This window comes from Manis javanica, chromosome 1 (genome assembly GCF_040802235.1).
Source record: "Manis javanica isolate MJ-LG chromosome 1, MJ_LKY, whole genome shotgun sequence".
Classification (NCBI taxonomy): Eukaryota; Metazoa; Chordata; class Mammalia; order Pholidota; family Manidae; genus Manis; species Manis javanica.
The window spans coordinates 233,449,010-233,476,326 of record NC_133156.1 but is presented as its reverse complement, the minus strand read 5'-3'; the positions used below and the strand labels follow the sequence as shown (position 1 = coordinate 233,476,326).

Below are 27,317 nucleotides of genomic sequence, written 5' to 3'. Positions count from 1 at the left end.
TATGGCTGAACTGAGCTGAGCGGAGAGGTGGATAATTTATGAAGTCTAGATCTTGCCTGCGGCAAACACTCCCTTCAGCCCGGTGCTCCATGGCCATTTCAGGACACAGCTGAACAGTCATCTCATTTCTGTAATGTCGCCTGTGTGCAGACGCTGCTTGCATTTTTCCCTTGCTTCTTGGCTCTCTTCCTGTAGGAATTACACAACCTCCCGTCCCCTGCTTACCGCCTCCTCCTCCTGCATGGTACCTACTTCAGAACTCAAAAGCTATGAATAAAGAAGACAGCTGGGACTCCAGGAGCCTGCTACTAATTCAGCATGCACAAACCTTTCCTGGGAGGCCTACAGACTTGCACTTTCTTGAGAATGGCAAAGCTGAGTAAGCCTGCCACTCTCCTCCTCCAGAAAAACACAGATCTCCAAAGCCTGAAGGGGCTTGAAGGGCCCGGCTGCAGTTGCCCCATCCTTTATGGGAACACAGTGGATGACACAGGTCAGACCCAGGCCTGCATGTGCTTCCCTTTACAGACCCCAGGCCCGCTGTACGCTCTGCAGCATGCCTCTCATGTATAAAGTAAGATCAGTCCCATCTGTTGCACGGGGTTTGGGGGATGGCTAACAGGATAATGTTAAGCAGAGTCTGGCACCTAATGTTCAAGAATGGGTAGAAATATACTACTCCTACTAATAATGGAGATTCGGGTTTAATTGGTCTAGCATGGGGCTGAGTCATTGCACTTCTCGAAAGCTCTCTGGGTAATTTTCATGAGCAGCAGTGTGAGAAGGGTTGCATTGGGCCACACACGCCTTGGAGCTGGGCCATGGCGTCCCACCCGCTCTCCACCACATACAATCCTGTGGGTGCTCCAAAGGCTGGGGGAATGCGTGAGGCGAGTCCCATGCCTGCAGGGCTCCAGGCCTATTGCACCCACTGATCAGCATGAATGTTAACCACTAAGGCTGCCTGACTGCTCACGCCCTCTTCCCTCCTGCCTGCCGGTGCTCTGTGCTGCTCCAGGGGCCTCCCTCCTTGCTGCGTCTGAAATCACTTCACTCGACACCATGGACTTCTGACTACCTACGCTCCGAGTGGTATCTGGCCAGATGCATTTTTTTTTTAATTTCCACAATTCATTCTCACACCTATCAGAAGTGAGCGAGAGCCCCCTGGTTGGACAGAGTATTCTTTATGAAAAATAGTAATAATATGAATAAAGCCATCATGGGTCAACACCGACAAACACTCTCCCTGTCAAAAGCATCTGAGTATCTCTCCATCACCGACATCAAAGGTGCAAACTCCTTTTGTGACCCATCAGGGCCTGCTGTGTCCCCACTAGCACATACTGCCCCTTCCCGTCTCACCTGCCCCCTCGTGCCGAGACACCTGACCCTCCAGACCTCGCCCCCCACAGCAGCCTTCCCCCCACCGCAGGGCTGCTGCTCCTGTTCTGCCTTCTGCCTAGTGTGTCTCCTGGGCCACAGACCAACTCAGACCACTTGTTTCAACACCGAGTTTGGGAATTTCCTTCCGTGAACCCTCCCCCCTTCAGACTCTCCATCCGCCCCTGGCCCCCATGGTCAGGCCCCAGAGCTGCCATTAGCAATTCTGCTTTGCTCTGACCTGACTCAGTGATTACAGGTTTGCACCCTCTCTCTTCCTGACTTTCCAAGGTCCTGAGGACAGTTCGGGGTCTCACCCAAGTTTATGTCGCCAGGACTTAGGCTACACCTGTACATGTTAGATGCCCAGCAACTAACTGTTAAATGATTGAGTAAATCATATTGCTTGATATGTACTAGAGCTTGACAGTTTACAAAGGGTTTCAAATAGCAAACAGTACAAATGAAAGGGAGAAAGATTATGCAGATCTAGGGGCCAGTCAACAAGGGATCCTGCCAACCCGGACTCAGTTGTAAACGAGTTGCTACTCTGCACGGCCTGCAATGGAAGCATGGCTGTTCGGTGCACTGGTTCTCAGACTTGGCCCAAACCACACATCTGGTGTGGTCGGGGACTGACTTCGTTCCCTGGCAAGCCAACTGACACTGTGACCCCTGGCCATTCCCTCTCGCCCCAAATGCTGCCATCAATGACAGAGCTGCATGATGCACCTATGGCCATGCAAAGGGACATGGGGTGGTATTTCCATCTGTCAGCACAGACCCCTCCCCCAAACAGGCCACACCCTGAAAACAAAAGGCTGTTTCCTTTCAGTTTATTCAAACCAGAGTTCTCAGGGAATTTTCAGTGTCTATTTGAGTGTGAAGCCCAGGGCCAAGAGTTCTGGTGAAGCCACTTGGAAGTGGTGAGGGGTGGGGCATGAAGGACACAGAAGGAGGACTGGCATTTGGGCAGCTGGTGGCACCTCTTCCCTGGACACCAGTTAGAGGCCTGAGAGAGAACAGCCCCACCCTCAGGCCTGCATACATACTGTCCACCTGCTCCAGCTACTTCCATACACCCAGCATGGTGCCCCAGGCCCACGTGGGGACGGGTCGGAAGACACTGGAGTCACGCACATTTTGTCTCTGGAATCACGCTAGGCCACCCCTCCAGGCAGTCCACTTTGCTCCTGCGGCCATTCTGCTTTCTTTCTAGCTCCACACAACCACTGTGGCTTCATCTCCTTTTGGCTCTAATTCTGGATTAAGTTCCATGGATTGACAACTTGACTTCATATTAGCAGCTTCTGTACCCACCACCCCACCATCTACCCCACCCACCTGCCTCCCACCTGTGCCTCCAGCCCACCCACGGGCAGATCTGCCAGTCTCTGCCTCATGGCGTCACATGTTGAAACCAGAGTGAGAGGCTGCCCAAGCTCCAGGGAGCCCTGGGTCTGCTCCGGTTTCTCCCAGCCCAGTGGCCTTCGTCTGGCAGGGAGATGGGTGTGCCCCTCACAGTGTTGTTAGCCCATCAGGTGATATAAAGCTCACTGCCTAGATCCAGTCAGGCCTTCATGGGAAGCTACAACCATGTCCATGAAATTAGGCAGTTCCCATCGAGGACCTCCTCTGTCTGTTAGAAAAGCTGGCCACTAAGAAGCTCATAGCTGGAGATGTAGCCCGCCTGTTGCAACAGTGTTAAAGCCTTCATGTGTCTGGATTACCAACTGTACCCCAACCTCAGTTTACTCTGTTCTTTTTTGCTTCTCTCCAATTTTCAAATTTTAGGAAAGAGGGATATAAATGAATGAAAAGTTCGTTCATGAATGAAAAGAAATGACTATATTCAGTGAAACAGAGACTAGCCATAGCACGATCATGCTCTATGTTCTATACGAGGTCTCTGAGATGAGAATGAATTTGGAAGTCTGCATACTCTTGAAAGTAATCAAATAAAACACAGAAATGTATCCTGGAATCACAGCTCTGCACCCGTGGAAGAGGATTTAGAGGTTTTCTAATCTGACCTTTGCATTTTAAAGATGGGAGTATGTCACATAAGGGGAAAACCTCACTCCAAAGTCATGAATGAATGTATGTCAAAGACAGCATCCTTTATTCAATAATCCATTTGTTTATCTAGCACCTACTTGCATACCCAAAAGGATGGTGCCTCAAAGTGCCTGAGCAATGGACTTTGGTTTTAGACAACCCTGAATGTAAATACCTATTCCACCATGTCCTAGTAAACCCCTCCAGCAAACTGTGGGAACTAAGATGTAAGTTTCTCCTCCCTGAACGTGGACAGTAGTACTTTCATTAGAAAGCTGTCCTGATGACAACATGAGACCTTACACATAAAGTCTTCAGTACAGTACTTGGCATATGGCTAAGCTAAATAATTGTCAGCTACTCTTTTGTGATTTCTAGGCTCCCAGCATGACCTTTCTCCCCTACATTATGAAGCAGTGGAATGTGGAGTAATGGCCATCAAGATATTTAGATCACAAAATCTAGGTGGTTGTTTCAATCCCCTCAGCTTCAAACCACACAGGAGGTCCTGAATAAACTGCTGATTGGAAATCTCTTTCTGTACTATATAATAAGGATTAACACAAGACCAATTTATTTCAAAAAAACAACATAAAACTGGGACACACAACTAGGCTCAGTGCTAGAGAATCAATGACTCCATTACAGAAAGGGCCACATAGTAGATGGGCTCTGATAGGGTCCCGCTGGTGCCAGGGCAACAGACCAACACAGACGGCTACCGCATTCCTGTGCTTCAAGTCATCGCTACATGTATTTGAGACACAGTCACCGAACTATGAGAATGCTGTGCAGGTGGACCTAGAATTTGATTTTTTTTTTTCTCTATCTTCAGTTAATCTACCATGCTAAGTTAACCTACCAAAGGAGAAAACAGTGTAAGAAAAGGAAACAGTTTTGTCAATCACTGTTGTAACTCTGAGGAAAGGAAATCCTGGGGCAAAATACCTCTAAAATTGAAATCAGTCAAAGGGAGACATAAAGCTTAAAATCCATTTATTGCTTACAAACTGCAGTCTGGGGCTGTCTCTCTTTTCTGCTCCAGCAGAAGCAAAACCAGCACTCCCCTTAACCTCTCAGGTTCAGATAAGCCCTCGGTTGCCCAGGTAACTACCCACTGATATGGAGATGAAACACTCTCCACCCCTGAGGAATACCTACTGATATGCAGATGCACTAAAGCCATACTTCTCCCCACCCCTGAGGATGCACTAAAGCCAGGCAAGATATTCTGGAAATATTACAGTTTTACCCACAATTGTCAACATGAACCTTTGGTTTGGCCAGACTGGCCTCCTCACCAGACCATGACTAGTTCATGAGCTCTAGGTCACATAGGCTTTGCCTCTTTCCAGCAATATGAGTTGGGTGAGTCTTTGAATCTTAGTGTCTTCATATTTGAAATGGGAGAAAATAATACCCACATTGCTGGGATGCTTGAGAGCTAAGTGAGATAAAACCTGCAGTTTTCAATACATAGTAGGAGCTTAACAGTGGCTTATTCATTCCAGACTCTATGCCTTTGCCTGTAGACTTTGCTCTTCTGGAATGTGTTTGTTTCTACTCTCTATCTAAATCCTATCTATCTTTCCAAACCAGATTAAAGCAGTAATTCCTTGAGGAAGCTTCCCTACCCTTTCCAGGGCATTTAGACCTGGCTTTTCTAATCCATAACACATGTTCTGAGAACTGCCCCTTTAGAAGATTAGAGAACAGCTAGTAGAATCTGACACCCAGGGCTGGCAGCAGGCTCCTATCTAGAGTGTGCTGTACCTTCCACATTACTGCGCAGTCCTGCCAGACCAGCCTACAGCCATACTACTTACAAAGACAGTAATTAGCATGAAATAAATTTCTTTTGAGAGTTGGGACCATGTCTTACTCTTCTTTGGAGCCCTAGATTCTAGCACTACCCAGAGTCATAACAGAACCCCCGGGATATTCATTTCCTACAGCTGCTGTAATGAGGTACCACATGCTGGGTGACTTAAAAGAACAGAAGTTTATTCTCTCACAGTTTTGGAGGCTAGAAGTCCAAGATCAAGCCCCAGGGATTCCTTGGCTTATATCAGTCACTTCCGTCTCTGCCTCTGTTACCACATGGCCTTCTCTCTGGGAGTGCCCCTGCCTTGAGTTCTCAGGAGAGTCACCTTTAACATCCATATTTCCACCAATACTCTCTTTAAGGCAATCTGGACTTTTGCTAGCATGCACATCAAAATTCTTCCAGCTTCTACCTATTATCCAATCCCAAAGTCCCTTCTACATTTTTAGGTATTTAAGCACTCCACTTACGATTCCAAAATTTATAATCAGTCAGGATTGTTGAAAGAAACAGAACCAATAGAATGTGTGTGTGTGTGTGTGTGTGTGTGTGTGTGTGTGTGTGTGTGTGTGTGTGTGTAGATAGATGATAAATAAATTAAATACATAGATAGATGGATAGACAAATAGAAGACAAATATCTATTTTAAGGAATTGGTTCGTGCAATTGTGGGGTTGGCAAGTATGAAATTTGTAGCACAGGTCAGGAGATTGGAAACTAAGGTAGGATTTCTATGCTTCAGTCTTGAGGCAGAATTTTTTCTTCTCTAGGAAACCTCAATTTTTGCTCTTAAGGTGTTCAACTGATTGGATGAGCCCTATCCACTTTATCAAGTATAATCTCCTTTACTTAAATTGAACTGATTTGTAGATGTTAACCACGTCCAGAACATACCTTCACAACAACATCTAGACTAGTGTTTGATCAACAAGTGGCCCCAAAGCCTAATTGGGCAAGTTGACACACAGAATTAACCATCACATAAGGGCTAGGACTGGTGGTGAAGTTTTGCCTTTCCCGTTAACTTACTTGGAATCATTGCCAATTCACACAGCCTTTCATTTCCTCAGCCATAAAAAGAGACGTCTGGAGTGGACTCTAAGATAATAGCACCTCCAAACTCTAGTTTATGGCATGTAGATTCTAGGTTGCCCTGATTTACTCCCCTTCCTTCAGGATTCCTGCCTATCTGCAATCTATTTCACTATCAGTCCAGTCCAAATTCCCATCCTTGAGCCCACTCACTCCTCCAAGCCCACTTCTAAGTTAATATCATTAATCTCAGAGGCATGGGGTTGGGAGATTTGATGTGTATTATAATAAACATGCTACTTCCAATAGAAAAAAATATATCTTGGGAAAGTGTTATACAATTGACTGAGAGGCTTGTATACTACATACAAGCAAAAATACTCGCTGCTTGTATGATACAAAATAAAATAATGAACCACTTTGTTAAGCATAAGCTGGAAGCAGGCAGAGGGCCTTCAGCACACTACAGTTCCAACCACATGAGTTGTTCAAGTTACCTGGTGAACAAATTGAACAGATAGAGTGATGGGGTGTAATGAGCACACGCAGATGTCACTTGAATCCTGTACATATGGCAGCTTTTATCCAGACAATTTTTTTCTTTAGCCTCAAACTCTTCCTAATATTTCTGATTCATGCTGTGATTTTTTAGTAGAATGAAATTACAGCAGCTCAAAATTATACCAATAATTATATTTTGCTCAGATGATAATAACTGTATTCCAAGATGCTAGCAGGACCTCTAGCAACCACCAGGAGAGTAATTTCTTTGTTCCAAATAATTCAGTCAAGTACTTTAGCAAAAAAGTGAAGGGGAGAGGCTGTGAGGTCACTCAGACCTGAGGAACTGTATGTCTGTCATCCACTAGCCAAGGGTTATGTCCTTGAAGCTTCAGTTTTCTTATTTATAAATTTGAGATAATAATATATCATCCACTTCATATAATTGTGATGATTGAATGAAAAATATATTGCTGCATATATTATTAAAGTATATTATGAAAAGATGGTTCATAAGAAATATCCACAAAATGAAACACAACTCTCAGTTGGGGTTCTGTGGAGATTTGCTAGGTGGGAGATTAGATTAATAATTTGAATAATTATTCAAAATACTAACTTTTCTCTTCCTTCTTCTAAGAGCAGGCTACTTCTCCACCCCTTGGCTCTGGAATTGACCATGTGCTTTGCTTTGGCCAATAAGATGTTAACTGATGTGCTGTAAGACCTGAGAAGCACTTGCAGGGTTGATTCTGCCTGCCTTCGCTTCTGTTGAGCAAAACTCACTCAGGCTGGTCTGCCTGTGCCAGGGTGCATGGGAGACCTGGATCAGAGGCCAGCCACAGTGAACTGATCCCAATTGACTCTTAGAAGTGTGTGGAAGCCCAGCAGAAACCAGGCCCTCAGCAGACCCACAACCATGAGAATAAATGGTGTTTCAGGCCACTGAGTTTGACAGTGGTTTGTTCTGCAGAAATTCTGTGACATGAGCTAGCTATTCTCCTCTCTACAGAGGACAACCAGATGTCTCAGAACAGGCTTGGTTTACACCTATTGTTTCAGTGGATCTGTTTACATTTCCAGATTTTTCTGCCTAACAAAGTAGCATAACTATTTGTTGCATGGAAATGAGCTCAGATGGGTTTGGTAGATTTTCACTTTGCACTCGAAGCTTCAACCGTGATCTGTCTACTGGAGTTGAAATGAGTGCACTCAAAGACAGACCCATGCTAACAGATGATTAAATCTGAAACATGACTAAAAACAACGTGTCACTCTTTTCTTGATCCTTCCCAGACAGAATACAACTAATACTTCTCTTTCAATGACAACAAGGAGGGAACTTGGAAATAAAACAAATGTGCTCAGGCACTAGCAGCTAAGGACGGCTAACTCCTTCCAACCTGAGTGGTGGTAGGAGGAATATTTGAAGCTGGGATAGCATCCAGTTGTGCCAGGGTCCTCGTGAGCTTGCAAGTTTCACCAAGCTCCTGCGCCACCACTCAGAGAAGTGCAAGGGAGACCAGTAAAGTATGGGTTAGATGTATATGAAGTTTGTGCAGGAAGTAGTCTGGAAATCATGTCTTAGAGTCTTTAAAGAGAAGAGGATGTCATTTATTATTTAATATAAATATTCAACTATTTTTAAATGATTTTACTAGATAATTCTTTTGTTTTTAATTATATTGTACCAAAGAACTGAAATAAGTACACAGTTAATGTAATATGAAGCATAAATTTCTGTTTCTCAAGAAAGCTAATCACAAAGTGCTTGTAAACATTTGTCTTCCACCATGGAGGCTGCTGTGATATCACTAACCCTGTGAAAACTCAAAGATCAATTGTACTGAAGAAGCATTAGTATCCATTCCAAAATTATTTTAAGAAGATAGTGCCTGACAACCATGATTTAACGCACAAAGTGGCAGAAACTGTGTTTATAATCACTGTATGGAGCATAACTTTGAACGCAGATCAAATCACTGCACAAATTAAGCTGGCTCATGTTGATTCTGAGTTTTCTTGTGCACAAAGGCAATGTGAAACTATGATTGTTAATGGGATGGTTCTATGAGCAGAAGTTCATGAAGAGCTGAATTATTCCAGTTTTATATAAAAAGATACTTGAAATGGAATATGTGAGTTCAATAATGAAATCAAATCAAAGTAGAGCTATTTAAATTGCAAATTCAGTGAAAAGTTCAATATTAACAATCAAACTATTTGTTTTTACAATGTAATGTAAATATAAAATTAAGAAATCTATAGAGCAGAACTGGGCATAGAATTGGTTGTGAGGCAAACATAATTAATAATGCCGTTCATGTATACCTGCAACTAATACGGTGTTGTATGTCAATTACATCTCAATTTAAAAAATGGCATTCAGACAAGCTTCAGTAATCTACCAGTCAAAATAAAAGCTGTAGTTGTCAAAATATAAAAATAAATACACACACACAAATAAATGTCCCAAGTAACTAAACTACAAAGTGTTGACAGAGCTAATGTTGAATATTTAAAAAAATCAGTGTATGTATGTGTACATTCTTTGTTCCCTTTCTTTAATCAGATTTCAGAAATACTTGATTTTTGAAGAACTATTCTAAATCAGTCTAACTGCCCTACAAATGCCATTAAGCTTTTCACAAACAGGCCTCTAGATTTTGGTTATATTCTGTTTCAAACTAGATGGAAATCTTGAATCAAAGTATTCAACAAATAGAATACGCATCCTCCCCCAAAAAATAAAGAATACAATAATCCCTACAGCTTTTGATAGCTCTTTACAAGATGCAATTATTAAAACAAAACTTACAAATAAGAAGACAATCAAACATTATCCCTACAAAAACCAAGGGAAGAAATAAACAATGCTGAAAGTGTAAATGATGTGTGTACAAGTTTGAATTCTGAAATTCCTTAATATGTTTGACAGAATATTCTAAAGAACTATGAATAGAAATAACATATTTGAAGAGTGTTATCTAATAATACATTGGATGAAGAAAGGTAAGTCTGAGGCAGAGATAGGACCTGGGGCAATATTTTTGAGTAAATATTTAGTCTTTTCAGTATGAAGGATACTTTAAAGAATATTCCATAAACAGAATTGGTTCTGGTCCTACCAAATACTTCAGCATCCACAGTGAGTGTTTTCATAATAAAAAATATAGTTTAGAGAAATGAGTCCATTGATGGTGTCAAATTTCAATTTTTTAAAAATCTAAAGTAAAATTTTGAGAAAGTTTGGAGGAGAATTTATTAAAACTAAAGGTAATAAGAGTATTGAAAAAATTTTCCAGAAAATAGTAACAATTTTAGAGACATAAATAGCTTTAAAAATGTTTAAATGTATGAATATGCTTTAACACTACTCAGTTTAAAATATTTTTGTTTCAGATAATCAATATAAAGAACTTTGGATGTATGCTTCATGTACATGGATATATATTGTTTTTCACAAGTATGTTTATTTTTAAAAGAAATTTACTCTTGAACATAGTTTTTAGTAGGACTACACTATGGATTATTTATATTATAAAATTAATTTGTCAGTCAATAGATAGTTTTAAAAAAATATCTATTTTAATTATTTCCATCTCAAATATTTCCTAACTTGAACAACAAAATAGAAAGTCACTCTATTGTAGGGTCCCTTCCAGTGCAACATTATTGTTTGTTTTTTCATTCTAAGCACTAGCGATCAACGAGCTCTTTGAAATCCCATTTACAGTCTGAGCAACTAAGGATCACAGAACAGCACTCCAGTGGCGGCCACCTGAGCCTGCAGCCCAGAACGATGGGCACTCCTGGACTAGAAAGAGGAGGTCAGCTCCTCAAGGCTTCCAATTTTTCTTTTTCTTTTTTTTTTTCTTGGCCTTTTTGTTTCTTTTACTCTCCCCGCCACCCCCTTATCCACATTCACCTGCAATTTGCCCTTAATCTGTGACTTTTAATAGTCCAGGATTTGGGTCAGGAAATTTGAGGGTAAATATTTTTAATGGCAATTTGTGATAGTGTGGCATTTGGATGTTCTTATCCATCGCTTACATTCTTTTAAATGTCCTTAAAAATCACTATTCACATTTACTTAAGATACCCTCTCTATTAAGCAGCAAGAAATGTCAAAGATCTGGTTGCAAACAGGATGCTCTTTTTGGTGTCATAAGCGAAAAAAATTTTTAAGACTATACTTTCAGGCCATAGCATGACGTGTTAGTAAACAGCTAACTGGGAAGCTTTAAAATACTTTCTCAAGTGGCAATCTGTGGCATGCCTGTTCTTATGACATGCCACCGGTCTAGGGGTGAAGGGGTGTTTCAGAGTCTTCGCTATAGCATGCAGCTACAGAATATCAGAGTCAGATGGCCACAGAGAGCTGTAGAGAGTGTTACTAGATTCTGGCACAGAGACCAAGGGATTTCAATGTTTCCTCATTGTTCAATGTGAACCTGAGTGTTCTCAGCAAACAAACACAGTACAAAGTGTTTTCTACAAACTGTGAGTCATGTGTGGTTCAAGAGTCTACTTCCCTACTGCATACTTCTATTAGTCATCTGTATATTGGAAGTTTAACCATTAAAGTTTCAGGGTTAATACCTTTAAAAATAGCTCAGACAAGAATGTTGAGGCCAGTTTAATGTGACAATGCATGAGTTGTCATGTGTGAGTCTTTGGATCCTAGGATGTATTTTCTAGTTACAAAACACCCACGAGCCAAATGTCAGAGACACTCCCAAGAACTCTGCAGCTGAACTGAAGGCAATTTGAAGATCAAATTCCAATAGCAATCATTCCTGCAATTCCCAACAGGTGACCATCTAGATACAACTTGTGCACATATGAGTGTTACCACTGCCATTCTGACATGGCTATGATCCTTTTAGTTTTAGATGACATTTCTGCACATGTCATTTCACTGGATTTACAAAGTCACCTATGGCGAGGATTGGCCAGTGCTGCAGTTCTCTTTGTATTCACACAGAAAAATTAAAAAGAGCCATATTTCCCTTTTTCAAGTTTTGCATTGCTCTGTTGGAACCTAAAAACAACCTAACAGGAAAGTCAGCACAAAAATCAGCTCCCTTCTCTTTCCAAGGCTGTCAGGGTTGAAAGAAACATGCAGTCATGTAGACTTGGTCAACTGAAAGGTAAGTGGTTACAAGGATCACCTTTCCAATCCACACGAACAAGTGATATCATCTGACCAGACGTCATAAGAACTAAAGTGCAAAATAAGGCCATCCTCTCTTCACCAAGGGTCATCTTGAATTCCTTAATGCTGCTTTTCTTCATCTGTTTGACTCAATTGTTTTCCTCAGGTCCCATCATGGCAGGCAGCCTCTACCTCCCTGGGTCCACCATCATCATCTAAATCATTTCAGGGTCTCATAAAAGCCCAGAAAGTCTGAATGACTCAACCTTTCCTATGAACCGGTTCCCTGGGTTAACATGTTACCCCTCATCCAATAACTATGGATGGGGGTGCAGGAAGTTTCAGAACAACATTTGGAAATTAAATATCTCATTAACCTCTGTTAATGTTTTCTATGTACCACCCAATAGGCTGAATATTTTATATGATTAATAAAATTTTTATCTAGTTAACAACCTTACGTATACATTGTATTATTACTCTTACCTTACCAGTGAGGAAAGTGATTCACTGACTTGTCAAAGACCACAGGTTAGAAAGTCGTAAAGCCATTCTTTTAGTTCTGAGCATTTGATTCCTAAACTGTGTTTGTATTCACCATGCCATATTGCATCCCATGATCTCTAAATTTAATACTATTTCAACTTTAAGAAATCATTTTGAGATGTTTATAGAGCTTAGCACTGAGCCCAAGTTTATCTGGATCCTTAAATGTCTAAGAATTGTTGAAAAGCACCAGGAATAAAAGGAAGACAGAGTGGGATACACGCTGATTAAAACAGTGTGGCACTCTTGCAAGGTGCAAGGTAAAAAAAGTAAAGAGCACAGAATGTGACTCATTTCATATATGAGTACTTACTGTACGATGAAGCTAATAATCATCAGAGAAAGAACAAACTATTCATAAAATGAGGCAAATATATTAGCTATCAGTATAGAGTCATGCTTCCCAACATACAAAATTCAGAAGTTTAAATTCTGGATGCAGTAAAGGTATACATTATTTATTTAATACATATTTATGAAGTATCACCATTACCTAATGCTACAAAGGCATCACTGACTTATATCCAAAATGATTCTTATGTCAGTTTTGTTATTTCAGTAAAACTGATTCTCCTTGAGCCCAGTATTCCCATTCAGCAAACATTTGCTAAACACTTTCTCTGGGTCATGCACTAGGATTGCGAAGTCCTAAAGCACAATCACTACCCTTAATTACTGACTTTTATTCTTGTGTATTTCCATGGTACCCAGTTAAAGTCTGGTCTGCAGAGTTTTAAATACCCATTGATGACTAAGGACTTTGCTATACACTGAGCCTACAGGAGGAGAAGGAAAAGGAAGAAAGAAAGGACATGTTTAGGTAGAAAGACAGACATGAGCAGCCAGAAAAGGGAAGATAAATTTCAAAGAGGCACCCCAGATAAGGTTCAAAGAAAAAGCCTCTCAACTCTGCTCAGATAAGGAGTCCCATGTGAAGACAACAAAGGCTTTGCAGGGAGATAACTTCCTCCCCAACAGGTCATAACACAGGTGCAACCAAACAAAACTAAGAACAGCCCCAGCCCATACCTCATCATAATCTCATTAAAATAAAATTGCAGTTTTGCTCCCTTGCATCCACCCATCATGGGCTTTTTTGTATGCATTTTGGGAAAAGACATGTGCACCAAGAGGAATGGCTGTATTAACTAGAGCTGTCAATCAAATGACCTCAACCTGTCCATCAAGGAAGTGCCTTCTCGTGAGGTCATGATAAATAGACCCTCCCTGAAAGTTTGGGGCCCTTGTCTACCTTGACTGTGGCTAACTCCTTAGTGTATTCAAATAAAACTTTGCTCCGCTTCACTATTGTGTCTTTGCCTTTCAATTCTTTGTTGCAGTGGGGACAAGAATGAAGCAGAACAAACCCAACCCGTAGCAGGAGGAGGGAAGGAAAGAAGGAAGACGACTACTGATTGATTCCTGTATTCAGGAAAAAAATGTGTACAAAAATATATATCTTTAGTTGGAAAGATATGCAAACAAATTTTTCAGTATAATATGATAGATGCCAAAAAGAATATAATAACTGATTGCTAAGGAAGGGCATTTAACTAAACATGAGGATTCCTGAAGGACTTCCTCAAGGTCATGATGTTAGAACAGGATTCTGAAGGCCAGCAGAAGTCAAACATTGGCCAAAAAAAATAAGTACACATTGAATAAGTACATATGGAGTTGATCGAACAAATAATGAATGATTGATTAGATCAATAAGTAAGTGGTTGGAGGAATCAAAAATGTCTAACATGTGATTTCTGACCTCTAGGCTTTTTTAATAACCCACTGGAGAAAGACAGAAACACAGAACTGAACTATTCCCCCAGAAAAAATCTGAAGAGAACTTCCCTTGTTAGAATGCTTCTGGCTGCATGTAACAGAAATGATGAGTAAAATAAGACCTAAACAGGAAATGAATCTCTAAGTGCTTGAATCCTCAAGATCCGTATGGTTACTTCACAGCTTAGTTCCACCAGGCCTCTGGGCAACTTCCCTCCAGTTCTCTTGTGTAAAGGGAAACACACCACGCCTGCCATGTTTCCACCACAATACTAGCCCACTTCCGACACCAGATGTGTGGGTTTTCCGCACACTGTGCAATTCTGTGACACCAGCTGGATGTCCTGCTATTTAACTCAATTCTCACACGATCTACTTGAAGATGGTCAGATCCCACAGGTTAGGGCTCCATCTGGTTTATTACAAAGGATGCTAAAGGACACTACTCACCCGTAGATGAGGAGACACACAGGACTCGGGGCAGGAGGGTCCTGAGCCCAGGAGCTTCTGACGTCACGGAGTTGAGGTTGCACCACCCTCCAGGGATGGGGGTGCTTTCTGATTCACCAACCCGGAAGCTGTCTGAACCCTGTCCTTTTGAGTTTTTGAGGCTCCTAATTTACATAGGCATGGCTGATTAAATCATTGTCCATTCACTACTGAACTCAATCTCCAGCCCCTCTCCTTTCCCTGGGGGTTGGGAGGTGGGGCTGAAGGTCACATCCCTTTAATCAATGTTGGTTTCCTTGGCAACCAGCCCACACCCTTAGGGGACTTTCCAAAAGTCACCACATGTACAGCTCTGGAGATGCTTCGGGAAAGGAGGACAAAAACAGAAGATGCCCCAGCGGCTCTCCTATAGGAAATTCCAAGGGTTTTCAGAGTTAGGTGACAGGAAAAGCAGAGGATGGCCAAGAGTTTCTTATTATTAATCACAGTGTCTCATCTTGGCTTGGCTTTCATGATGTCAAGATGCTGTGCAAGCCTCAGGTGTCACATCCCCACATAACAATTTCAAAGCAAGAGTGGTCTTCTCCCCATATGCTCTCCTTTTCATCAGAGGGGAAGGAAACTTTTGCCCAGAGGTTTTCCAAGTTTACTGACTTGGTCAGGATTGCATCACCTGGCCTGCTTAGTTGCAAAGGAGGCTGGGAAAAGAGCTTCTGGCATGTCAGTCTCTACAGACGGAACTGGAAGCGACCCTTGCAGAGGTGTTGGAGAATGGCTGCTGGTACACAGATGACCATGTCTGCACTGGAGCTTAGCAAATACGAAAGAGAAGAATGGGCAACACATACCTGTGATGATCTTCTTGTCTGCTAAGGTGACTTGGGTGAGAGCTAGTTTCTGAATATGAGCAGTGAGTGATAATAATTTAGATGCATTCTGCAACTTCCACTATTTCTTATACTTCTTCTGCAAATGGTTGTCCCTGTAATACAAGAGTGGTATTTCAAAAATATGATATGCACAGCAATACAGAAGACGTCTTTTCTCATCTTGGGTCTTTACACCTTACATCAACTTTAAGAAAATCAATGACTCCACTAGAAAGATGGAACTGATAAGCTGTGAACCTCTATGACATGCCATGCTCTTCACTAGGAACTTGACACACATCATCTCATCCAGTTCTTACACTGGCCTTATGAGGTAGGCATTAAACTGAAAGTGAGGCTCCCTGGGTCAAGTATTTATCTCAAATCAGAGAGCTCAGAGACGGCATAGCTGGGTGTCCATTCTTGGCCTCTCTGTAAAGCGCTTCCCTGCATTAGAACATCTACAAGTCGGGAGGTGGTTTCACTGAGCGTTTGAATATGCCACACATTCTACTTCAGTAAGCACTCCTGCTGGTAAAACTCAGCACTGGCAACAGGCTGAAGATGTCTCTTTTAAGCCCACTCTTGCTTATTAATTCATTACATCACTGGGCCTCACACTGCAGGGCCCATTTCCATAGTCCAGGAAATTTACATGAATTGTGCAACAGTGACCATAAATCATATTCAAAACAACTACGAGAACAAAAATACCAAGGGTTTGCCTGAGGTTTGCAGAACCTTTCATCCGAAAGATTACGTAATTTGTTTTGAACTTACACATTCATTATTCATTCCACAGATATTAACAGAGCATCCACCATGCATCATGCCCTGCACACTTGCAGATGTTTATAAATGTTGCTTTGTGATCAGGCTTTAATTCAACAAATATTTCCTGATTATTTACTATGTGCCAGACACTGTGATAACTTCTGATAAGTTGAGGAAATAAGCAAAACCTGATCCCTGCCCTCAGGAATTCTGTTACTCAATAATCATTCTTCAGTCACTCCAGATAAAAAAAAAAATGTGTTCTGCCTTTTACCCTGATGTAGAAGCACAGAACCCTATTCAAGTTACACCTAGAACACTGGTATTTGCTACGCTTCTTTGCACTGCTCTGTGCCACATGAGGCCAAGCCATGACCTGCTGCATCTAGGCTTCCTTGGCTGATGGCACTCGGGTGGGTTTGACCAGTGAGAGGCACCTTGGGAAACTGAAGGGGACAGGGGAGAGGACACTGTTCAGGTTATTTGTTCTCCGCCTCCTCCTTGCACCAGAGCCATGTGTCTGGGAGTGTCTGTGTCCCTCCAGGACTGTGGCTCTCACTGGGTGGGTCTTCTCCTGAGTTCCAGTTTTCACTGGGCTCCTGTAACACTGTTTGCCTGTTGTCCTTTTGGCCATGGGGTTGACAATGGCTTCCTGGCTTTACTACTCTCTGGATTCCTTACTCTTCCTGACTTGTCCTCTTAATGTGGCACACACAGCTATAATGGGTCCCTGTGCTAAAATCTCTTCATTTGAACCGTCTAGGGCAAGTTCTGTTTCCTCCTGGGGGCCTGGCTCATCACACTATCGAAACTGACCAAGATTTAGAAATCAGCTGATCTCTCCTTTCATTGCACCAGGACAGAAGGCAGGTCCAGAGACGTCTCTCCAGACCGAGGTCACCCAGCCCCTGGGGAGAGCGAGCACCAGCTCCTGCCTCTGCAGCATGTGCTCCTGAGATGCGAGCCCTGGACCACCTCCCCCGGTTCGAGCCTAGTCTCCTGTGTGGGGTCTGGTCTTCTAAACTTTGGACAATGACCCCTTCTGCAAGCTTTGAAGCCTGCAAACTAAGGACATGAATGAACTGAGTCATCTGCACAGAGCTTCATTAGTTCTGAGGCAATTTCAGATTTCTGAGTCATGGGTTTCAGTCATTTAGATTTTCCCAGCTGGTACTGCACTTGCCCACACACATTTTTCTTTCAAGATTGCAAAAGTGTCTAGATGTAGAGCTCTGCCTAATCTTCATCAGTTTCTGAGAGAGACCAACCTCACAGAGCAATACGTGCAGGGCTATGCTTTTTCCACTTGCCACGTGCATTTTAATCTTTGCGTGAGGACTTTAGTAGAATTAGCAGCCTGGGGCTTGATCCAGACTCTACCCACCAGGGACATGCCCAGTTGCAGATTCTATATCCAACACAATGTTTTACCCAGTCTCCCAAGGAAGCTCAGTTACACCATATGGTGACTCCACTCTCTGAATAATATTTAGCAACTTGATGAACAAGGACTGAATCATATCTTAACCATCTTGGCCAAATATTTTTTATATAGCAACAGTATTAGTAATATATATGTTTTATTTTTTACACTAGTACTTCCTGCTACGCCCACTGAAAATTAAGAGCTAGACCTCACTGGAAGTAGACTGCACAATGAGTTCTCTCTCATTAGCAATCTTCAATTCAATATTGCATTGTATGTATGATACATTCAGAATGTCTGCTTTTTCTTTTCCTCCAGAACAGCTGCTGGGATTGAGCAATAGTCTCCCAGGGTAACACAGCAGGGAATCCTGGGGCATTTCCCAGACACTGAAAACAAAGGATCTGTATCCATGGGGAGGAGGACAGAGCTTGAGCTCTCTCCCTCCCACCACGGAGAAGTCCCATATTCTCAGGATGTGGAGAAGAATATTAGTAAGCCGCTGTGTGGGGGCCCTGTGGCTAGATGATCTTAAGAAAGTCACTTTCCTCTCTGAGCCACAGTTCAGTCGTTCAACAGGGATAATAATAAGCACCTTTTGTGTTCATTATTTAATTTGGTACAACGAGCACAGTATGCAGGGCTAGTTCAGTCATTTATAATGTGTAGGCACTGTTCAAGCCTTATATTTGCAACAATGAGTAAGACACACTCCACATCTTCAATGAACAAGTAAGTTGAAAATAGGAATATGCAGAGATCCTTCTGACAAAATATGGCTTGGCAGGGATACAGCTATGCAACCTGGAGGGACTCTTAGCTCAACCTGAGAGTTCCTGACAGAGCTGCTGCACAAAATGAATCTTGGCAAGATTTATGGAAATGAGAAGGGCAGACCAAATAGTGAAGAACATAAGCCTCAGTTACTGGAGAATATAATGCATGGCACAAAGTGACAGGAAATGAGGGCATATTTATAGCCATTAAGAAATGTTAGTTATTATTACTACAAGTACCCACATTTTTAGGAAATTAAAACAAGGATTTCTGGGAGAGTCTCACACGATGGCAGTGGCAAGTCACCTCTCCCCACCTCTGAGGCAACAATTGCGCCCATCTCTATGGGAAACTGTTGCAAAATGCTTATTAGAATTAGGAGAAAGGAGCCCTCTTACTTTGTCAGGAAGCTTCTAGATGCAAATTCCTAAAGGAAGGAATGGACTGTCTTCATTCTCAGAGAAACACATGTTGATTTCATGACCTGGAGAGGCTTTCTATGGCAGCTGGGTTACCAATGTTTGAAAAATGAGTGAGTAAACAAACGCCTCATTGGAATACTGACTGTTGGAGACAGCAAGGACTTCAGTAGCGTTGAATTTAATATCCTTATTTTATACAAGAGGCGATTGGGTTCTAGTGAAAGAAATTAACTGTTTCACAGGCACCTGGTAAATTAGTGGCAGAGCAAGAGGTGTCCTGAATGATGGCCAGACTCTACTAAGGGCTGGATGAATTCTAAAACCTCTAGGCCAAAAGCAATCATTGTTTTCTTAATGGATTTGCATCCTCTCAGCCTGCAGAATACCCAACACTGTGACAACTGCCCAAAAGAGGAGAGAGGGGAAGGGGTCCTCACCCTCAGGGACTCTTGATCCTCTGAGAAAGTGATGTCCACCCCAGACCATCAGAAAAATCATCGGAATTCGTTATATAATCTTTGCCAAATGACGCTATGCACAGTAGGAAAGCAAATCTTCCCATAGCCAGATTTGTCAGAAGAAGGAGGATTTGAAATCCATTCAACCTGTATTTATTAAATAACCTCTTTACTACAGTAATCTGTTCACTCCCCTGGGTGGGACTTCCTAGAGGAGCTGCCTAGCAGACTGGACAAGACAACTACACTACAAAGCTCCATTTTCTGTTACTCACTAAAAAATGAACCTGATATTTAATGGTGTAAAACCACATTACAGCATTATTTTGTGGGGCAGGAGTTTGGGCAGATGGCATAACTAGGGTCAGTGAGCCGTATTCTATTGGCTGCTGGTCAGGCCTGGAGGGATGAGGATGGCTTCAGTCTCCTGCCTGGAGCCTTGTCAAGGTTTGGTTGCAAGGCTCAACTCCATCGGGCCTTCTCCTTCTCCATGTGGTCTTTAGCCTTTTGGTGTGGTTTTTCCTGTAGGGCCGCTGACTGGACTTAGGACATGGTAGCTCCAAAGAGACTAAGGAATAAGCTTCCAGTCTTCTCAAAGCCAAGCCATGCATGCTATCCACCATTCTCTATCCAAGCCATCCCACACCAGTCCATGTTCACGGGGGGGGGATGGATTCCACCTCTTAAAGGAAGGAGTGTCAAAAATCTATGGCCATCTTTAACCTGGTACATTTATCCGTCTACTGTGGGTATTTTATGTGTGTAAGAAAATCTTGGTGATTTATGGCCCAAGTAAAAATGTGATAGGATAAAAAAAGAAAAAAAAATCTCAGAGGAGAAAGCAGTGCAGTGTATGAGAGGTTTCTGCTATTATGATGAGTTCCTAAATGATCCCCTGCGCTCTGCCCAGCACCTAGCATGGTGCTGTGATCCGTCAACAGAACTCAGCCAATTGACAGGCGTTCATTATTTTATTTCTTGTTATGTGAGTGAATTTCTCACACTAAACCTCCCAGGAAAGGTGCCAGGGGAATCTTATTGCAAAACTAGCAGTTCACTGGGTTGACAAAGAGAACATTCAATTAAAGAGATTTTCAGAACACAATAGAATCATTTTAGTTGTGAAATATGGACTTAAAAAGTTATCATTTTGAAACATCCAAGAAGTATTTGAAGACTGGATGACAAGACACAGCCCCTTTCACTCAAGCACAGAGAGGGTGGGTGCAGATGTACAGAGGCACAGGCAGATGTGGGTCAATCACAGGTGTCTCTGACCCGCTCCAAAGTCCAGGTTCGTTCCACTCCAGGCTTCTAAGAGAATGATACTAATAGACTGGCTTATCCAGAAAACAACAATAAATATGTGTCCATCACTGTCCTAGCACTGTGGGTGTAGAGGGAAATAAAACAGGGCCCTCAGTCTCAAGGACTTCCACGTCTCCAGATTGAGTCATTCTCTGCCTATGTTTAGAGTCCAGAAAAACACTTGGTGTCTTGAGGTAGATGAAGATGGCAGGGGGCAGAGAGGCTGAGAGAGCACATTGCCCAGCCATGGAGCCATCATGCCAGACGGAAGAATCCTCGAGGAATATCAGAGGGATATCAACTCTCTCAGTGTAGGTCAGCAGCTTTTAGCTTCCACCCCTTCCTATTAAACATAATAATCTCCACCCCAAGATTCTGGTATGCCACCCAATAGAAAGCCATGGCAGGCAACTTCTGAAGTGGTTGCCAGTGACCCTGCCCCTGCACCACTCACTCAGCTGTATGATCCTCTCCTGTTGTGTTTGGGGTGGCGCTGGTGGCTTGCTTCTGACAAGTAGACTATGGCAAAGGGAGGCGGGACTGCACTTCCAAGATTAGGCTATAAAAGGTCATAACTTCCACCTGGCTTCTCTCTCTGGCTGTTCTGGACTGTTTGGTCTAATGAAGCAGCTGCCATGCTGTGAAATGCCCTGTGGAGAAGCCCATGTGGCTCAGAACTGAGGCTGGTTTCCAGTCAACATCCAGGGAGGAAATGAGACCCTCAGTCCAACAACGTTCAAGGCCCTGAATCCTGCCAGTAACTATATGAGCGACCTTAGAAGTGGAAGCTTTGGGGGGCTATTTGTTATGCAGCAATAGATGACGGATGCAATGTATGAAAGAACATTCAACTAGCTCAGCACTTAGTCTAGTGTGCTTTCTACTCTACCATGAGATTTCTGGCTAATAAGGATCTTTCATTTAGAGGCCAGGCAAACATCTGGCCAGTGGAATGAAGGCTTAGCATTTTAGCTTAGCATTCATATTTCCTCTACACTCTGACAGCAACCTTGTTTCCCCTCCCTGCGGTCTCTGCACGTGCCTCAGGCAAGCCTGACTGATGTTTCTTATCCCAGCAGGCCTCTGCCTTCCTACCTCCAGGACTTGGCATAGTACCTCCTCTTAGACATGTTCTTCTCTTCTGACCTGTGGATATTTTGCTCTGACTTCAAGGCCAGCTCAAATGTTGTCGTCCTTACTTTTACTTCCCACTTGGAAAGGTTGTTTTTCTTCTCCAGAGCTTCCAAACACATTTTAAACTTTAGTTTTATACATATATATAAATATATATATAACTTAAAGTTTTATATATATATATATATATATATACGCATCATAAAAAGATACATATATACATCATAAAGATACATATAATATCCCATATATCCCCTACTTTGTGCAAAGGACTACCTTAAAGGATGAAGTGGCAAACAAAATCCTCTGCCTTAGTTTATATTTTATAATTACAGTTTCTACAGCTGACTTTATGGTAGGATTTCTTGCTATAAATTTTGTGTGCCTCAGCACAATTATAAATTCTGAAGACAAGAGATACAGTTTTATTAATCTCTGTGATGTTGGTAGTAATAAATCCCTGAACACAGCAACTGTTACGGACTGGATCGTGTCCCTTCCAAATTCATAGGTTGAAGGCCTAACCCCCAGGGTGGCTATTTGGAAATAGGGCCAGTGAGGAGGCAATTAAGGCTAAATGAGGTCATAAGGGCAGAGCCCTAATCCCATAGGACTGGTGCCCTTACGAGAAGAGAGAGAGCTGCCAGGAGTGTGCACACCCGGAGAAAAGGCCACACGAGGGCTCAGGAGAGGTGGCATCTACAAGCTGAGAAGAATGGCCTCGGGGAGAGATCAACCCTGCCAGCACCTTGATCTCAGACTTTCAGCTTCTAAAACTGTGAGAAAATTAATTTCTGTTGTTAAGCCACCCAGTCTATGGTATTTTGTTATGACTGCCCAGAACTCAGCCAAGACTGACTAGACCAAAGTCAGAAGGCAGTAGACTCAAACCCATCCGAGTGTGAATCCTCTCCCTACCCTGTACCAGCCAAAAAGGTACCAGCCTTTTCTTTAGATGACCTAGGAAGGGGTCCTGGCAGGAGGAGGGATGATGAGCTAAGTAAAGGATTTTCAAAACTGGTCTTTGCCAGTTTTACCTGTGTTTCCCTGAGGAATTCCCATGAATTTTGAGAAAGGGAAGGGGTCCGACCTGGTGAAGCTTTGCAAGCTCCTGATGGATCCCAAATTTGTGGCTGGGAATCCCAGCAGCACCTTGTGCCTTTACACCCAGGCTGGGAGGCTCCTGTGTCTCCCTGCCAGGCCGCGAGCAGCCAGCGGGAGGCCCAGGACCGTATTTGGGATATCTGAGTATGACTGCCTAACACAGCCTCAGTGAGAAGGAGAAAGAAGAGAAAGAGGCAGGGACAGGAGCGGGGGACAGGAGCAGAGGGGAGAAGGCGAGGAGAAGCTGACACTGGTGATTCTAAGGGGAGCAGTGGTGAGGGCTAACCCGAGCACTTTGCCTGCCTCACACCGAATCCTTACAGCTCTGAGGTCTCTCTTATAAAGGTGCCATTTTAAAGAAGCAGAAACTGAGGTTTAGGGACCTAGGATCACAGCGCTACTGATGCTGCTTGGTTGACTTTTATATTCAACTCCTTTCTGGATATAGTTTCCCCAAGTCTGTCAGGGGTCCAACCCTGTCACCACTGAGCAACTGTGACATTTAGAAAGCAACTTATTTCCCTATGGCAGAATCTCCTAAAAGTTGTGTTTGTTAGCGGGCTCTTTTATCACGTAGTGAAGAGAAGAGGACCTGGCCCTGAAGCACAGCTCACATGTAGAACAAAAGCACTTCCTTTCCCTACCCTGTCCTCCAGTTTACACACCCAGGACCATTTACCACCCTTGAGTCCCACACATACATAAGGACCCATTTGCTCAAGTGTTGGGCTGATTGCTAGGAACCATCCATCCAGTGAAGACCAAGCTCAACCTTTCTAAATTCTGGGACAATCTGAATGAAACAAAATTTTATCGTGATTACACCTAGGTAAGTATTTTAAATGCCTAGATGGGAGAAATATGACTTCTGTTATTTGTTTACATTTCTGTATTTTATTAACCACAAAAGCACGTGTGCATACTTGAAAGTGAATTGCACGGCTATGGGGGAGATGTACCACTTACAACATCGGTAGTCTATTGAGAAGATCGCCCCACAAGGAGCAGAGTCGCCCACTACACATGCGCTACTCTAGTGCCCCTGCGATCCAGGACTAACAGGGTGGGAACTGCTGTCCTTCAGATACCAGCTTTTTGTTCAGTCACGCTTTCCTGGTTTGCAACCATTATTGTTGTAATCAAATGAAATGCTATGCAAGGACTCCTGTAAGATGCCCAAATAGCTTTGCGTTTAAAACATTTGAATGGGGAAGGAAACAGAGAAAGGAGAGAGAGGGCTGGGGGACCACAAGAGCAGGGACAAAGTGGCCGGGAAGGCAGGCGTAGGAAGGAGAGCTGCATCATGAACGAACGCTGGACTTGGTATCTCATGCATTGGGCCTGTGCCCATGAGCTAGTTAACTTCCTTGAGACCTGGTTTCTTCTCCTGAGGCTAATAATGAAACCTCCTTCATGTAACCTTTGTGAGGATTACACGGGGTCACATGCATAAGAGTGCTGTGTAAACAGGCAAGCCTGGGACACATATTAGCTCGTATAAACCCGAATCTGAGCAACCAGGGCCTCCTGAGGCCCTGTTGCCAATTGGCCAGATTAGGGCCCAAATGGAATGAAAACTCAGAGCATTGCTGTTCAGACATTGGTCTGCTGGTGACAAGCCTGTCTTTCCCGCACTGAAGGCTGGATTTGAAAAGCTGAAGGAGGACCTCAGTGAACATCTGATTTAGCCTATTCCTTTTGTAAGAAGGTGCTAGTATCTCCACTCCATGGAGGGCAGGGAAGTTAGCGTCATTCAGAGCCCTGAAGCTTGTGAGGCTGAGGGACGCTGCCTTCTCCCTCCGGGTCTGTCTGTGTTCCAGGTGTGGAAACACACGCGAGATTTCCCAGACCACGCTTCAAAGGGCATCTATTTTTACAGTAACCTAGCACTCTAGATAATATGTAAATTCACAGCACTTCCTGGACCAGCTGGTTCATTTTACCTGTTTTCACTTTTCTCTGTTGGTTGCTCAGCAATACGTAACAGGATTGTAGACAGTTTACAATACCCGGAAAATTTCCATAGGCTGGGGTTCCCACCCTCCTCTAACTTAAGAGCAACAACAAAAATTCTCCTCTATTCTTTTCACTTGTGAGCACTCAGCTGTCAACAACTCCTTTCCGGTATGAGAACAGTCACCACAACAGGGTCTGGGAGGAAAGGGCTCCAACATGGCCAATGTCTTCCTTATTTGTGTGCCGGGCTTTTCCCAGGGGTCCATTCATCCAAAGAGAAAAACACATCCCCTATCTAGCCATGGGAAAACAAACAAATGAATAAACAAAAAATACACACAGAGTCATCTTTTAGTAAGTATTACTAAGAATCACCTTGTAGATAAACAACTGCCTTCTGAACTGTTTAACAAAAATGGGAAAAGAAATCACTGTCGTGGGAGGATTTTAACTGGGCTATGCAACCCGAAGGTTTAGACCTGTCTAGAAAGCCTGGCAATGGGCGATGTGATGTAGTAAAGCACCACAGAGTTTCAGAAAGAACTCGTTTCACACACACACACACACACACACACACACACACACACACACACACACACACACACACACACACACACACACACACACACCTGCAAAGCCACTGAATAACAGGGCTACTACGCAAAGAAATTTGTCTGGATCCTGGTTCCTTCATCTATAAAGTGGGAGTAATAATACTTATTTTGAAGGGTTGAGTAAGAACCAGAGAGAAAACAAAAGTGGCTGGTCTAGCACTCAAAAGACATAATTAAAATATAGCTATTATTACAGAAGATTCTCAAAGTAATGGACAATTTATGACACGAAGCCTAGGAGCAGACAACACACCTCACCTTTGCTGGAAGTGTACCTCCCTGTTGTGCGGACCCTGGGATTGCAGTGAACCTGGCCGCATGCAGCTCCAGTGGCTACAGCTGTGCAGGTGTGCGCCCTCTTCCTTGGCTCTCTCCCTTTCTGCTTACAAAAAGGGATGACAGAAACCCTTCCTAGAGGCAACAGAATGTTCAAGAAAGGCAGCAAGGGGATATGAAGTTGAACACAAAATAATGCAACACTAATGGTGGAACCTCAGGGAACAGTGAAGAACTCAGTTTAAGACAGGGGACCTCCTGGAGCCATTACAGCAGGATGTTAGAATGGTATCCGGATTTGGTTTCACGTATGTTGGTTAGTTACATCTTGCCTGAAGGAACAATTAGAGGCCCCTATGCTGGCTACTTTTCCCCACTCTGATGCTAAGCAATCTTCAGATTCTGTCATCGGGGCTACTTGATTGCAACTCCACAAACCTTTTCATTGTTGGCCATGCACTCATCCTTGTGGATTTTGAACATGTCATTTAACACCAAAAAAGCCAAATAAAACTTGGGAAACTGAATTGAGCTGAAAGAGGTGAGCAAGGTAGAGCGAACATTTCAGGAGTAATTCCTGGGAAACATGGACGCACCAAAGATGGAGGAACATATGACCCCAGTCCTGGGCACAGAGGTGGTACTCCATGGCCCACAGAGTGGTGAGCAGCTGGTGGGCATGTAACCAAGAAGAGTCTGAGGTGAGGGTGTTGGGAAGTTCTTGAATTCTAGTCCAGTGAATCTATACCCAAAGCTCCACGTAACACCAAGAAGATTGTGTTTTGTGTAACTCCAGGGATGCCATTCACAGAGACCTCCATGGGAATGGAATGTTCTGGAGTTGTGCAGTCCATAATGTGCACATCAGCATGAGTTGACATTATCTACAATTTGTCCTAGAAATCTGTCACAGATTATAAAGCCTAGGATGGCTTGATGTAAGAGCTGTTTAAGAAAGGTGAGTGTCATCACTTGTGGTAGATGTCAGCCTTAAAGTGACATAGTAGTCTTTGGAGTCCTCAAACGCTATTTATTTGATCAACAAACACTACTTAACTTAGGGCTTCCCACTTAGCAAGTACTTACTGTATGTTTGCTAAAGAATGAAGCAATGCACAGTGAAGTGAATGAAAGAACAGTTAAATATATTTCAAGATAAGAACGTTCTGGAAAGCATGCATAGCAGGCTAGTGACTACCTAAGGCAACTGGATTTGACTATCCTAAAGAGTGGACTGGTTAAAATGTGTCTCCCTGATACTATATAACCTATTTTTTAAAATCCAAGTGGGCTTCATTATTTTTTTAATTAATGTTTACTGGGGTACATATAATAAAATGTTTAGTGTACAACTCACTGAATTTTGACATGTGTATACACTTCCATAACCTTTTTTTAATTGCCATATGTTTTATCATAGCTAAATATTGTATTTAACCATTCCTACAACTGTATGTTTAATAACTC

At 42.9% G+C, this 27,317-nt stretch overlaps 1 long non-coding RNA gene across 1 annotated transcript in view; it reads right to left on the bottom strand.

The window, feature by feature from the left end:
- LOC118973916 (uncharacterized) overlaps positions 1–15,710 on the bottom strand; it is a 185,603-nt gene extending 169,893 nt beyond the window's left edge. Inside the window, exon 1 of the long non-coding RNA XR_012133379.1 lies at positions 15,581–15,710. This is a non-coding gene — a long non-coding RNA (uncharacterized lncRNA). The remainder of the gene's footprint in view (positions 1–15,580) is intronic.
- Positions 15,711–27,317: the final 11,607 nt, after the last annotated feature.